Genomic DNA, 14,140 nt, shown 5'->3' on the forward strand with positions numbered 1-14,140 from the left:
GCCCTTTTGCTTTCTTGCACGTGAAAAGTGAAATTGAAGCTTTTTTTATTTCTGTCTGTGAGGTTCAAGTTCCAATTTAGTTACCTGTCAAGTATTACGCCCAGGTATCTTGCGCTGTTACTGAAGGAAAGAAAAGGTCTAGACCAGACTAGGTCTGGTATGTTATACTTCCTAGTGAAGAGAACCAGCTCTGTCTTTGAGGTCTTTAATTCCTAATCCGTTATATTTGGTCCAGCTGGACAAAACACTGAGTTTTTTGCTCATGAGATCGCATAGCGTTTGGGGGTATTTGTCTGTGAAGATAATAGCAACGTCATCCGCATAGGCTATTATCCTGCAGCCCCCCCCTCCATGTCGCATAGTATCGAGTTGACTGCTATGTTCCATAGAAGTGGGCAGAGGACGCCTCCTTGCGGAGTGCCTCTGCTGACGTGCCTAATGAGGGTTGACGCGCCTAGTGAAGACATAACCTTCCTGCAGGTGAGCAGTTGGTTTATGAGTAAAACCAAGTGGCCACCCCAAGGTCTGTCAAGGCTCCGGTAATCGCCGTTGGGATGACGTTGTTAAAAGCTCCTATGTCCAGGAAAGCTACCAGTGCATATTCCTTTTGGAACATTGATTTTTGTATCTTGGAGACGAGAGAGTGTAGTGCTGTCTCTGTCGATTTCCCTCTCTTGTAGGCGTGTTGCGTGTCTGTGATCAGACTAGGGTTGAGAGTTGATCTCAGATGCAGGCCGAAGATTCTTTTAAGGGTCTTTGGTAGGAAGGATGACAGACTGATTGGTCTGAAGTCCTTGCGGGTCGTGTGATGGTTTCCCAGCTTTGGGGATGAAGACAATTCGGGACTCTAGCCACGATTGTGGTAGGTGTCCAAGAAGTAGGGATCTTTTAAAAATGTCACGAAGCCAGTTTATGGCTATATTTCCCGCATGTTGGATTTGTCCGGTATGATTTTGTCTGTACCTGCAGATTTGTACGGTGTAAAGCTGTGTATGGCCCAATGGACCTTTGGGTCTATGCACAGTTCGATACTTGCCAGTGTGGCGTTTGTTTGTTTGGTGGTTGCGAGCATTTTGGCTGTTTCCTGAAAAGTGAGTATATAGAAGTATCTCCAGAGATTCCTTTCTCGTGCTGATCCAGGAGTCATCTGCTCTTTAAAGGTAGCCTAGGGTTGTGGCCGATTTGGATAGGATTTTTCTAATTCTGGCTGCTTCAGTTGTATTTTCAATTTCTGAGCAGAAGGAATGCCACGAGGATCGCTTTGCTTTCCTAATGGCTTTTTTGTAGTTTGCAAGGGCTCTCTTGTAGGCGGTCCACAGGGCCTTTTCATTTCCTCCCTTGGCCCTGTTAAAAAGGGTTCTGCAGACTATTCGGAGGGGGGACAGTTCCTCTGACCACCAGGGAGGTTTTCTTTTTCTTTTGGGTTTGCTATTGGGGCAGGTCTTTTTTAGTGCATAGTTGCAGGTTTCTGTGAAATCAGACTAGACGAGAGACGAGAGTTAGGTCTATTACCTCTTTTCGGCTCTTAATGATAAAGGTGGGGTCAATACCTTTATTACATATGAAGAGATTTGAACTAAAGATAAACTTAAAAAGAGACTCACCGCGGTCGTTTGTGTCTGTCCTTTCCCATTGTTTATGGTGGGCGTTAGCATCACAGCCTATTAGTAGGCCTATGTTTTGCTTTTCGCTGTCTTCTACCAGTCTCCTTACCAGCTCATCCGGCGGCTCTTGCCTTTCGTAGGCCATGTACGATGACAGCACTCGGAACGGAGATGGCTGACTTCACGGTGGCTGCCGCGTTATCTGCATCGCTGTAATTATGGAGCAGAAAAATGCTAAGGTGCTTTTTGGCTAAAATGCAGGCCCTTACTTTACCTTCGCTGGTAGCTGTTAGAAGCTTATATTCCTTAGTCCCTAATCCTGAAACCTGTCGACTCCATGTTCAGCCAGATGGACTCGAAGAGCAGCGGAAGCTGCCTTACTGTGGTGGAGTTTATCTGCAGAAGCCCCACGGACATCTGCTGTGGGCATCTTCACAACGGTTGTATCGGCTCCCTCCTCGTCCGATGTGTCTAGGTCCTTCATTGGACCCATGTTCGCAAGGCTGCGGAGATTTGAGGCATCGGTCGAGTAGCCGTCCTCGGTTTCCGATGCCTCGATCTCGGCGGCAATCTCCTCGATCACTCCTCCACTTCCTTCCTGATCCTCCTTGGCGGAGTCCGACTTATAGACCTTTATGGTCACTGAGCTAAACCCGAATTTAGCTCCCCGTGAGCGGCCTCAATGGGAGCTAGGGACTCCTTGCTTAGGATGAGGATGGCCTGGTTTGTTGGCTCTTCCATTTCGTCGATCTTCACCACTCGCCAGTCCGAGGTGGGAAGATGCGGGTGGCAACGCTGCAGCATGGTGAGAATCTGGTCTTGATGGATGCCGGGATCCAGATCCTTGTTCGGGGCAAGGTACGTCGGACCAGCTCAGCGCAACAAGTCCGGCGCCCTCATACACCTCCCCCAGCGCCTTTACTGCGGCTTTGTACAGCTCCGCAGAGCGTTCATCGTCACAGGCGATCACCTTGACGCCGCCTTGGAACTATCCCACGTCTTTGCAGACAGGAGGGGGCCAGGTTCTTTGGCTGGAATTTTAAAGCATTTTGTGGCTAGGGCTGCTTCAACCCACTTCCACTTGTTTCGTGGAATCCTGCCACTCGGGTCGTTTTTATCGACCACGCCCAGGAGAATGCGGTTTTTCGCGATCTCCGCAAAGGATCGCCCTGGCTGTACGCGTTGCCGCTTTGCCGAGGCGTCGAAGGGAACGTCCTGGGAGCGCTCGCTCTTAGGCGGAGGTCGCTACTTGACCTCTGTGGGCTTAGGTGGTTAGGGGCTTCCTTGCCGAAGTTTGGCAAAACGGATCTAGCCCATTCCACCTTCTTCATCCATTCAGCCGATGGAGCTGTTTTCGATCTCTCCTGGCTGCGTAGGATTTGACCTGCAGATCGTTTCTCTGCGTAGATGTGTTTGCCTTTACCGGTTTCCACTGAGTGCTTGCCGTCCTTGGCTGCGCCTGAAGGGGGCATCATGGCACTAGGGCCTGGAGATGTTCCCATGGCGACGGCTTTGGGCGGCTTGCACTCAGTCGCCTCAGATTTAAGGCGGAGTTCACCCGAACCCGAACCTACGGTGTTGGCCAGGCAGGTGGGCTCAGGTACCCTGAGCTCTCCGTTTGAGACTGAGCTATTTTGTGACCCGGGCCCTCAGTCAGGCTGACTCTCGGCACAGGTCGAATGACACCTTAGTCCGGCCCGGGACGGCCGACTACCATTTGCCAGCATCCTCTGGCAGGGACATAACCTTGCCAGGGGACCTGTTTCCAGCCGCCCTCGCGTGGAGAGTATAGTCGCACTTCCGGGTGTATGGACAATTACGGCGCGTTCTTCTAGCAAGCTTGAAACTACATTTTATTCCCCTTGCTAATAACCCGACTGACGGCCAACGGGACTCGTAAAAAAGTATCTCTTCTGTTGTGAGGGTAGACCTAACCGCAATTTAGACTCCACCTTCCCGCCTAGAGAGCGATCATACCTGTACATTGTGTACACACTTGGAAAAACTTCAGAGTTTAGTACTTACGGCTTTAACCAAGTCTCTGTAAACACAATGATATGGGTTGCAAAGAAAAAATTTAAGAATACTATTTAGTTAGCATGGCAAGCCTCTTTCATTTTGATAGAAATGGTGAGACTAGATGTTCGTTTTTTGAAGAAGAAGAAAAGGTGGGTGGTGCAGTGGTCTGGCCACGTGAGGGAAATTTAATTCCCACGTGCCCCCTTTTTCTTATTTATAATATAAGCTTCGAACTCCTTTACCACAATAGGGACAGTTACTTGAAAGATGAAATGTACCTAACGTAAGAAAAGTTACATTTTTCCACTTTTATGATATCGGCTTTTGTTTTGTCTTATATATAAGGGACATCAGATGATGTTTGATCATGGGAAAGCCGAGAAACGAAAATTTGTTTATTTAGTGGAACCCCCGTGAGAGGTTTTTGCACTGCAGATTGTGTATTTGTAGAGCCAAATTGTGCCGGTGGTCCGGACTCAATATTTATTTGTGGCGGTATACTAATCGGGACAGGTGGAATCACTAGTTGAGAAACCAGTGCAGGCAAATCCCGAAGTGGACTCTCTCCATAACACAATAATCTGATAGCTCCGAATCATTTTTAGGTGTATGTATTATTTATAATAAAAACATACATATTTAGGGGTGGTCCATAAATGGCATGGTTTTGTAATTCAGCCATTTAACCCCATTCGAGACAAAAGTCTGCCATATACTGACGTCGCCGTGTAGTCAGTGAAAAATACAATTTTTGCGTCAAATAAAAAGTCTGTAAGGAAAAGGAAGCCAGATATAAATACGTAGCAAACCGTTGAACTAATTTGAAATTAACCGTATACTTGCAACGGCGACTGGCGTCTTTGCCCAAACTGAAGCTTGAAGACAGCTTCTGCACTTTTTTACGAGCAGTGGCAAAGTATTATCGTTGAAGAAAGATTGGATAAAATGCGTGTCGAGTTTCGCAGCCACCAGCCGTTACTAAATTTATGTTTTTATTCGTCCTTCTTTTTTTTGGAAAATACGTAAAAAATAAATTTATTAGCTCAATAATTGGTGACTCCGGTGCATAAACAATACAGTTCAAATAGTTCAAATTATACAAAGCTGTTTAAAGCTTTAGCTTTAATAAAATTGCCGTTGCTGGTGTGTGTGCTGGCTGAACAACAATTTATGTCGGCAATATCCAGACAAGATTAAAGGCAGTGAGCATTAGAAAGTAATTCCGTTGGTTGCGTAAGTGCATATACATATGGAGGTATATTTTGCGCGCACATAGCCAAGGAACTGAAGCTGCCGCTAATTCTTCTTGCGCTCATCCTACCGCTTGAATTGAATTTAGAGCGGCTGATTCTTTCGCTTTGCTAGTGAAGCTTTTGCCATGGCTGCTGAAAATGGAAACGTTACCGCTGATGCACAGGGTGATATTTTTAGGGCGACTGACATTTATAGTGAAACGTTTAATGGACTCCTTATCAAGCGCTGCATTAATTAATTTGACAAGTCCGTCCTCCATATGAGGTTTTAGCTGATCGATGAGCTTCAGTAAACAAGTAGAAAAGTTCTCAACGAGCTCGAATAACTGAATTTTAACTAAATTTATCAAAGAAGTTTGATGACATTCTCGTGACCCAAAATGCGCGTCGCAAATGCATCCGTGCTCAACATTTGCTGACGGAGTTTCTCCATGTGATTGCGCTCAACAGCAGCGTCCAACCCGGCATAGGACACCGTCGCTGCCGCCTCTTGAGCTTCTAAAATTCTATGGAGGCTTTGTTATTTGGCTAGATTTTTATTCTATGTTTACAACGATAATAGATAGCCATCCTCGCCTCTCAAACATAGAAAAGCTACAGCTTCTTCGTTCACGTTTAAGGTAAACTGCGCTAGAAGACATTCGCTCACTGGAAATATCGGATGGCAACTATGCTTTAGCATTCGATTTATTACAAAACAGATTTTCTAATCGTCGCTTGGTTTTTCTGGCACACATTATAAAAATTCTGTGGCTAAGGGTAGTGCAGAGTGGTTCAATTTCAATGCTTAGTGAACTGTCCGATAAATTTAACGCTCATACTCGCGCTCTTCGTGGAATGGGCTCAGTGGAACAGATCGCTGAATGCAAGTACTTCTTCAAAAGCTGGATTCGACAAATCAGGCGGAATGGGAGGTGTCGGTCTTAAAGAATTTAATTCCAACGTGGCATACGTGGTAGGTCCGCCCTTCTTGCCACAAGTCACAACCCTGCGACCTTTTCAAAGCGTCTGGGCACTCAATTCATTACTGCAAGAGTTTTAAGAATTCCTTCAGGAATCATTGTTTTTCGTTGCCATGGATCTTTGACTCTGGATCACAAATCATCACTTAAGATTGCAAAATCATCAGCTCGTGTTACCGGAATAGGCAATTCTAGGTTTGAGACGGACTGAGCAGAGTAAGCCCTACTTTAACATTGATATTTGCACCTTGAATATACCCCTAAAATCTTAAGCTTTCGGACCCAGATTTTCATAGTCCTCAACGCATAGATTTATTGATTGGCGCCAGTCTCTTTTACGAACTGCTGTGCTTCGGTCAAGTCAAGCGTCTGCCAGGATTGGCGATAATGCAAGAGACTCGGTTAGGCTGGATTGTTTCTGGAGGTTGCATTTGCTCAGATGTCACGGACCCCATAATTGATTAGCCACCTATGACATTAACAGGGAAGCTATTAATAGAATTTTGTCAAACAGTCTTGCTTGAAAAACCTCCCTACACTAAAGGATTAGTACAGCCGTCTAGCTCACGTGCCTTGCTTTCACCAGCTTTGAAAAAACCCAATATATAACAACTAAATACAAAGAAAATAATTGAAAATGTCTTATTGATATAAAACTCACAGTTAACTTAATATACCAAAAGATTTTTGACCTACCAATTCAGAATACCATACCAGAAATGGACCGCTTATTGTCAATAAAAGTATAACCATACCTTCAAAGATTATGTTCCCAACACCAACGGAATTTTAATTGCACCCATTCTACGAAAACCAAGAAGAAATTTGTTGGGAGAGGGAAACAACAATAAGCTACCACGATCATCTGGTGACTCTTTACAAAAACAAATACAAATAAATTGAGGGCAAAGCAGCACAAGAATTGAGTTACTTTCAAGATGTAGGCATGGCACCTGACACTATGCTCAGACAACCAAGAAATAATTCACCCATATTAGGATCTCACCTATACAGATTGGAACATCTAAATAAAAAAGAAAATCAATGACATATAGGACCACGAGGGTGATAAGTTGACATTTCATCACAGACAGACACCCAATCCCAAACATTGACGAAATTTTAGGAAAACTAGGCAGATGCAAGTACTTTACAAATATAGGCCTGGCCAAGGATGTCCACCAGTATGAAATGGATGCAGATTTAGTTTTAAAAACAGCCTTTTACACCAAGCACGGTCAATATGATTACTTGCGTATGCCATTTGGATTAAAAACACACCAGCTACCTTTCAACGGTGCATGAATCATATTTGGCGACTTTTTTTTTAAATTAGCATTGTCTCCTGTACTTGGGCGTCATAATTGTGTTTTCGGCATTCATGGAAGAGAACCTACAATCGCTTGGACTAGTTTTCGAAAAACTGATATCCGATTCCCACTAAACTAAAAAAAGGCTTTTCTCGGGAAAGTACCGTAAGTTCATTCCAAACTTTGCAGACCCATGACAAAGTGTTTAAAAAAGAACAAAAAATTGACACCAGCTACCCAGAATATGACTCGCCATTCAAAAAATTAAAATAAGTAATATCAGAGGATCCAATTCTTAAAGTACCTGACTTTAAAAAAAAAAATTACATTAACCGCCAACGCAAGGGATGTTGCTTTAGGTGCAGTACTCTCACAAGAGGGACACTCGAACATGAACATGAAACAAACTACAGCACAATTGAAAAGGATCTCTTAGCAATTGTTTGGGCGACAAAGACTTTTCAACACTACTTACTTGGAAGACACTTTGAAATATCTAGTGACCATCAGACACTGAGCTGGTTGTTTCCAAATAGAAAACATAATAAACCAAATAAATAACGGCAGAACGGAATATGAAGTCGACACTAGATACAAAAAAGGCCCACTAGATAAAGTCAAATTAGAAAATCCATTTAAACTAACCAAAAATATGGAGCTGACAGACTCTGACCAATGACTAATAGAAATATAGTTACTCACTACTACAAAACACAATTCAGAAAACGAAAGAACAACAAAAGAAAAATGCTATAGTCGAGTTCTCCGACTATCTGATACCCGTTACTTAGCTAGTGGCCGTGCGAAGCAGACATTTCTACACTGACAGTTTTTGGCGTTAGAGTGGGCGTGGCAACGTAGGTCAACAAACTTGTCGCTGGAGTCTTGGAGTCAAAATAATTGTAATGATTTCCGAAAAGAACATTACACTTAACTTATCACCGCTGTCATAATTTTACTTATTTTATTGAACTCATATTTAAGATACGTATAATTTTTAATGCTATATAAAATGCACATAATGGATTCTTAATGCTATATATATATATATTTTTTTTTTTAATTCCTTCTTATTTCTTTCGAAAACTTAGGGCTTCTACGAGAGCCTTCCATCTAACTCTGTTTTGTGCTGTCTGTTTGGCATTTTCCCATGTGATGTTTATTTGGGCAAGTTCTTGGTGAGCGGTTCTTCTCCATGTTGCTCTTGGCCTTCCTACCCTCCTGCTTCCTTGGGGGTTCCAGTCCAGTGCCATTCTTACTATGCTACTAGGGTTTCTCCTGAGAGCGTGCCCTATCCACATCCAGTTCTTCTTCCTTATTTGGGTGTGTATCGGGGGCTCGCTTGTAACGCGCCACAGCTCTGTGTTGGCTATTCTGTTTGGCCAGAATATCCCCAATTTGATTCTCAGGCATTTGTTGCTGAAAACCTGCAGTTTCTGCGTTATTTTTTTCGTTGCGAGCCATGTCTCACTTCCGTATAGCAGTATGGATTTCACACACGCATTGTAGATCCGGAGATTTGTTCGTCGGCTTATTTGTCTGTTTCTCCAAATGCGGTATAGTCTCCCAAATGCTGAGCGGGCTTTGCCAAGACAACTCGAGACATCATCATCCAATCCTCCACTGTTGGATATGATGGTGCCAAGGTATGGGAAACTGTTGACGAACTCGATTAGGTTCCCATGTATGATGATGTTTCCTTGGTTGGAGTGGTTGAATCGCATAGCTTTTGTTTTTGCTACGTTTATCTCGAGTCAGACGCTGCTGCATGTATGTATGTATGTCCGTATGTCGCCGAGTCTATGCCGGGACAAATGTCGTCAGCATAGTCCAAGTCCTCAAGGTGTCTGGTGAGGCTTCACGTAATTCCGCGCTTGGACGAGCATGCTTCGCTCATTAACTCGTCGACCACGATGTTGAAGAGTAGAGGTGATAGCGGGCATCCTTTTCGAATTCCGGTGCTCGTCTGGTAAGGTTCACTTGTTTTCCCGTTGTGCAGTACCGCCAAGTTGGCATCGTCCTACATCGATTTGATGATAGCGATGAGGTTCGCAGGTACTCCTTTCCTAGCAAGTGATCGCCACATTGCTGCCCTTTCAACTGAGTCGAACGCCTTCTTTAGCTTTTTTATTGCATTCACAATCTCTCTTATATGCGGGGGTGTAGAGAGTATCCTGGTCAATAAACAGGAGGTAAAGCGGGGCTCTCTATTCCACAGCTTGCTCGGTAATTATGCGTATCTTCGCAACTCCTGTGTGGTCTGAAGCCTGCCTGTTCGTCTCGGATTGTTGGCTCGAATTTTTCTTGGATTCGTCCGTTAAGCAGTGTAGCTAGGATTTTATAGCTGGTGTTGAGCAGTGTTATCCCTCTCCAGTGGTTGCAGTCGCTGACTGCCTATCTTGGGGAGCTTCACGATGATTCCGCTTTTCCAGGAGTCAGGCATAGTCTCGCCTTCCCATATGCGTGCGAAATGTGGATGCAGCGTATCAGCCATCAGCTGAGTGTCAACTTGAAGCAGTTCGGCTGGTATGTTGTCCTCGCCGGCTGCCCTGTTGCGCTTTAGCTTTTTTATTGCATTCACAATCTCTCTTATATGCGGGGGTGTAGAGGGTATCCTGGTATTCCCACTTGGTGGCGCAATGCTTCTATACTCCGTAGCCACATTTGGTGATGTGGTGTGGCTTATTCCCATGAAGTGTTGGCGCCACCTCCGGATCTGTGCATCATCATTAGATAAGTGGTTGCCTTCTAGGTCTCTGACTGGCTGGTTCCGTCTGTGGTGGGCAATCCGTGCAATCTGCTGGTATAACGAGCGCATGTTGTTCTCGCGGGCTAGCCGGCATATGTATATATGTATGTATCTATATACATAAGAATCGGTCAACCAAATCCTCTGAGTCGGAAGCCTAGAGGTTTTCCTGATCCGTGCCTTGTTTTCGTAAGGCTTTCTGGCTTTAATTGGTTCGATCCTTATTCTTGCAACATAATGGCCGATGCCATAAATATTTTTATACCCGTTACTCGTAGAGTAAAAGGGTATACTAGATTCGTTGAAAAGTATGTAACAGGCAGAAGGAAGGGTTTCCGACCATATAAAGTATATATATTCTTGATCAGGACCAATAGCCGAGTCGATATGTCCATGTCCGTCTGTCCGTCTGTCTGTCCGTCCGTATGAACGCTGTGATCTCAGGAACTACAAAAGCTACAAAGTTGAGATTAAGCATACAGACTCCAGAGACATAGACGCAGCGCAAGTTTGTCGATTCATGTTGCCACGCCCAGTTAAAAATGAATTGCAGTATAAACAAGAGAGAACGCTATAGTCGAGTTCCCCGACTATCTGATACCCGTTACTCAGTTAGTGGAAGGGAGAAGGAGAGTCTTAAACAGTTTTTGGCGGTTTGTAGGTGTTAGGGTGGGCGTGGCAAAAAGTGTTTTGCAAATCGATGGAAATTTGCAAAACTAATACAAAAATGAACAAAAATATCTAAACATTTTTCAAAAGTGTGGGCGTGGCAGCTTTGGGCGGTTTTTGGGCGTGGCAACATGACTCGACAAACTGGCGCTGCTTTCATGTCTCTAGAGTCTGTATGCTTAATCTCAACTTTGTAGCTTTTGTAGTTACTGAGATCTCAGCGTTCATACGGACGGACAGACAGACGGAAAGGCGGACAGACAGACTGACGGACAGACGGATATGGCCAGATCGACTCGGCAATTGATCCTGATCAAGAATATATATACTTCATATGGCCGGAAACGCTTCCTTCTGCCTGTTACATACTTTTCAACGAATCTAGTATACCCTTTTACTCTACGAGTAACGGGTATAAATATAATTAACATGCGACTACCTCAAGTGGAGCAAGTCGTCAATAAAGTCATGTTGTGCTATAGGGAAAAGCATATTCGATTTTTCTTCAGTGCCAGGGCACTGAATATAAGAGCAGCACGAATATAAGAGCACGTAATATAAACAGAGCTATCGGAAAATTTTAGCTTTATGAATTCAACGTTTCGGGACTCGTTAAAAAGTACCTCTTCTGACGTGAGGGTAGACCTAACCGCAATTAGGATACCGCGTTCGCTGCTGTAATCCTGCCCGTCCTGTTCGGCAAACAACGCGTTCGGCAGCCTTGGCTTCTTCCCTGCATGATGAACGGGACTCGTAAAAAAGTATCTCTTCTGACGTGAGGGTAAACCTAACCGCAATTTAGACGCCTAGAGAGCGATCATACCTGTACATTGTGTACATACTTGGTACAACTTCAGAGTTTAGTACTTACGGCTTTAACCAAGTCTCTGTAAACACAGTGATAAGGGTTGCAAAGGAAAAAATTTAAGAATACAATTTACTTAGCTTGGACGCAAGCCTCTTTCATTTTAATAGGAAATGGTGAGACTAGGTGTAAGGCTCTCGTAGAAGCCCTAAGTTCCCGAGAGGAATAGCAAGGTATTAAAAAAAAAAGAAAACTATAGACGGTTATTGCAACGATTGACGTCTTCGTGGTCTGAGCCAGAAAATTATGAATCGCTGTCTTGGACATCGCGTAGAGTAAATCGCTAGCCTACGTGCTAACTAATATTTTGATAATTAGATGAACCCGAAACACTTACTGCATCGTCATCCTCACCGTCCGCATCTATGCTAGAGTGTTCAAATGATCTGTCGTGCAAAGCGCTCTTTCGCCCATTGGTATCCAAACAAAATTCCGTTAATTATACCCGTTACTCGTAGAGTAAAAGGGTATACTAGATTCGTTGAAAAGTATGTAACAGGCAGAAGGAAGCGTTTCCGACCATATAAAGTATATATATTCTTGATCAGGATCAATAGCCGAGTCGATCTGGCCATGTCCGTCTGTCCGTCCGTCTCTCCGTCCGTCTGTCCGTCCGTCTCTCCGTCCGTCTGTCCGTCTGTCCGTCTGTCCGTCCGTATGAACGTCGAGATCTGAGGAACTACAAAAGCTAGAAAGTTGAGATTAAGCATACAAACTCCAGGGACATAGAAGCAGCGCAAGTTTGTCGGTTCATGTTGCCACGCCCACAAACACGCCCACAAACACGCCCACAAACCGCCCAAAACTGCCACGCCCACACTTTTAAAAAATGTTTTGAAATTTTTTCATGCTTGTATTAGTCCTGTAATTTTCTATCTATTTAGAAAAAAACTTTTTGCCACGCCCACTCTAACGCCCACAAACCGCCCAAAACTGCCACGCCCACACTTTTGAAAAATGTTTTGAAATTTTTTCATTTTTGTATTAGTCTTGTAATTTTCTATCGATTTACCAAAACACTTTTTGCCACACCCCCTCTAACGCCCTCAAACCGCCCAAAGCTGATACGCCCACACTTTTGAAAAATGTTGTGATATTTTTTCATTTTTATATTGGTCTTGTAAATTTCTATCGATTTGCAAAAAAAACGTTCTGCCACGCCCACTATAACGCCTACAAACCGCCAAAAACTGTGTTTAAGACTCTCCTTCTCCCTTTCACTAGCTGAGTAACGGGTATCAGATATTCGGGGAACTCGACTATAGCGTTCTCTCTTGTTTTGCTTTTAAAAAGGCACGGTCAATTCGAGAATTTGTCTAGCATCCATGTTAGTGCGTAAGCCGTTTAAACATATATTTTAATGTTAAACTATGAACTCAAAAATATTTGTTGGGTCATGCAGCCGCCAAAACTATGCAGTAGACTAATCTCATACTCTTAATATTGTAAGCCGAAGTAGTCAGTGCTAATAGTGCAAACCGCTGTTCTCGCACGAATTTATCTGTACGGCGCTCATTCCTTCTTCTCTTTGTTATCTACCTACATTAGGCTTGGGCGCAGCATTCGGCTGTCTGTCCCACCAATTGTCACTTTTTCGTTTTTCGGCAAAGACTCAACTTGTGAATTCGATATAGCTCTTGGTCGGCCCTAGCTGCCAGTAAATTAAACAAAATAAACAGTATCGGAAAATATTCGGCTTTTTATTATTTGCAACAACAATTGAAAAAGCTCAATAGCTAAACAATATTAAACAATGTTAAACAATTTTTAAAAACCAATTTGTTAAAAAAGCCACCTCTCGCTCACCCAATCAGTGGTTACGACACTCTTCCACCGCTCTTTTCGTCTCTTCAACGTCGTCGTATTAAAGTTCTTCTGCGTTTCGAAATTCGTTTTTGCCGTAACCTCGCTCCGTATCCGGATCACGTCTTTGATTGCTCTTACGTCGGGTACAGCCTTCGCTGCTGTTGCTCTTCGTTCAAAATACTTGTCGCTGTACAAAATTATTTGTTGCAATATTGCCAGCTCCAAGTCTTGTCTCTTTTTGGTTACGTTGAGTGCTCTCTCGGTCGTACTAACGTTGCCTGCTTTTTGTTACTGCTGCTGTACTTATTTCGTCGTCCTCAAGTGCACGCTTGATCCTGCTCACATCGTCGATGCCTCTGTTGTTTTAGCGTCGTATGATCTCCTCTATTTTTTTACTGTTTCCTCCTATATTTGGTTTGTCGTTGTCGTTGCTGTTAAATTCGTCGTTTCTTTAGCCAGCTCTACCCGCTCTTCAATACGGAATTTCATCACGAAAAATTCTTCTTTCGACACGACTTCTTTTACGTCGATTGCTTCTCTCAAGTTGTCGCTGCTTTGAAATTCGTCGTTTCTTTCGCCAGCTTGTAGAAGCGCTGGTCGATGAAAAGATACACAAAGATAAAAAGATACAAAGAGCGAAAATAAATGTAGGCCTAAAAGTAGGCAATGGTTTTGGAGGATGTCCCAACTGTAAGCAAAGGCAAGCGCAAAGGTAATCAAGGTCCGTCCCCAGATTTAAAAAAAAAAAGTCGCATAATAATGTACAAATACTTTGCGCGGGTGCGGTCATAGCTAGGACATTCCTCTGAAATGAGGATAGGATGTTAAAACGTAAACTTGAAAATAGGGACCATTTGAAATTATTTATTTTTTTCTTGTACGGAATAAAATGGTCAAGGTTGG

At 43.7% G+C, this 14,140-nt stretch overlaps 1 protein-coding gene and 1 long non-coding RNA gene across 8 annotated transcripts in view; one reads left to right on the forward strand and one right to left on the reverse strand.

Moving 5' to 3' along the window:
• The window catches only part of LOC6539180 (transcription-associated protein 1), a 175,759-nt gene that overhangs the window by 110,098 nt on the left and 51,521 nt on the right, over nt 1–14,140 (forward strand). The window lies entirely within an intron of this gene.
• Nucleotides 5,534–8,169, reverse strand: LOC120320688. Its single transcript, XR_005560212.1, has 2 exons — nt 6,376–8,169; nt 5,534–6,307 (listed from the first exon to the last, which is right to left on the reverse strand). It is a non-coding gene; the product is annotated as an uncharacterized LOC120320688 (long non-coding RNA).

The sequence above is a fragment of the Drosophila yakuba genome, chromosome 2L, assembly GCF_016746365.2.
Source record: "Drosophila yakuba strain Tai18E2 chromosome 2L, Prin_Dyak_Tai18E2_2.1, whole genome shotgun sequence".
NCBI lineage: Eukaryota > Metazoa > Arthropoda > Insecta > Diptera > Drosophilidae > Drosophila > Drosophila yakuba.